Source organism: Aethalodelphis obliquidens, unplaced genomic scaffold, assembly GCF_003676395.1.
Source record: "Aethalodelphis obliquidens isolate GAN/ISIS:26980383/991018 unplaced genomic scaffold, ASM367639v1 scaffold72, whole genome shotgun sequence".
In the NCBI taxonomy this organism is placed as follows: domain Eukaryota; kingdom Metazoa; phylum Chordata; class Mammalia; order Artiodactyla; family Delphinidae; genus Aethalodelphis; species Aethalodelphis obliquidens.
The window spans coordinates 8,293,911-8,295,398 of record NW_020838016.1 but is presented as its reverse complement, the minus strand read 5'-3'; the positions used below and the strand labels follow the sequence as shown (position 1 = coordinate 8,295,398).

Below are 1,488 nucleotides of genomic sequence, written 5' to 3'. Positions count from 1 at the left end.
ACCAAACCTAATAAAAACTTTTCTGTTTTCATTTTCTCTGACCTCTCAATAGCATTAAACCCAGTTGACCATTTCCTCATTCCTTTTTTTTTCTTTTGCAGGACGCGGGCCTCTCACTGTTGTGGCCTCTCCGGTTGCAGAGCACAGACTCCGGACGCGCAGGCTCAGCGGCCATGGCTCACGGGCCCAGCTGCTCCACGGCATGTGGGATCTTCCCGGACCGGGGCGCAAACCCATGGCCCCTGCATTGGCAGGCGGACTCTCAACCACTGTGCCACCAGGGAAGCCCCTCATTCCTTTTTTTTTTAACTCACAGGCCATGAGGTAGGTTTTTTCCTTTTTTTTGTTTAAACAAATATGAATCACAATGGTTCAACAAATAAGGCAAATTCCACGAATATAAAAGCTGCAATTTGCAGTATACCATATCTAGAACCCAGGGGAGGTGAATTAGACAGAAGTGGTAGTCATTCTAATTAAACAATCAGGTGACATCATGACAAGTTGGTTTTTAGCGTCAAACTGTCCATTGAAGTTTCTTTTTTCTTAATGATCAGAGGTCCCATGTTGGCTCCAGCCTCTTTGTTGTGTTTCGTGTGTGATCCATCACAGAATGGGAACTTTTTGGCCTCTAACAGTAGCAGTGCACAACTTTATCTCCCAAATCCTCCACGTCAAAAGCATGTACCATGTTGGAGTTTTCTTTCTGGCTGTGAAGGTTTACCATAGATTTGCTGCAATGATCTCTAACATAAAATCTTTTGTAAGCTAGATAACCAGCTGCAGCTGTCCCAACAGTAATGGTAACAGGCTGCAGTCCATTCAGCTCTAAGCTGGAGGTTGCATTCATGGTGCTGTCACTTCCAAAGTGTGTACACAGGACACCCAGCACAGACAGCTCGAGTAGCCAGCCCGAGTCACGGTGCGAGAGGTGTCCCCAGGGCACCGATTCCAGGCTGCTCACTCCTTCTTGAAACACTTTTTTTTTTTTGGCTTTAGTGACAATCCACTCACAAGGGTTTACTCCTACTCCTCTTGGTTGTTCCTTGTCAGTCTCTTTTTCTCTCTTTCCTCTTTTAACTGACTTCTAAGTGTTGGTGTGCCCTGGGCTGGTGTCTCCTTAGCCCTCCTCTCTTTTCTTTCCCTGGGAGATCTCACACAGTCCTGTGGTGTAAGATATCATCTGTATTATATATTTGTTGATGACCCCTGTATTAGCCAGGGTTCAACCAGAGAACCAGAACCAGTAGGAATATGCAATGTATCAAGAGATTTATTGCAAGGAATTTCTTATGTGATTTTAAAGGCTTGCTAGGTAAGGCCCAGATCTGTAGGTCAGGCTGTCAGGAAGAGCAGGCTGGAAACTCTTCCCCTGTCCCCACCCTGGCTAGCCTCCATCTCCAGCCTGGACGACGACTGCCAGCGCCATTTAACCTGTGTCTCTGCTTACATTCCTGCCTCACTCTCATTGTTTACATTCTTGTCTTA

At 46.2% G+C, this 1,488-nt stretch overlaps 1 pseudogene; it reads right to left on the bottom strand.

Moving 5' to 3' along the window:
- Positions 1 to 282: 282 nt before the first annotated feature.
- LOC113612103 (CDGSH iron-sulfur domain-containing protein 1 pseudogene) lies at positions 283 to 973 on the bottom strand (annotated as a pseudogene).
- Between the last annotated feature and the right edge of the window lie 515 nt (positions 974 to 1,488).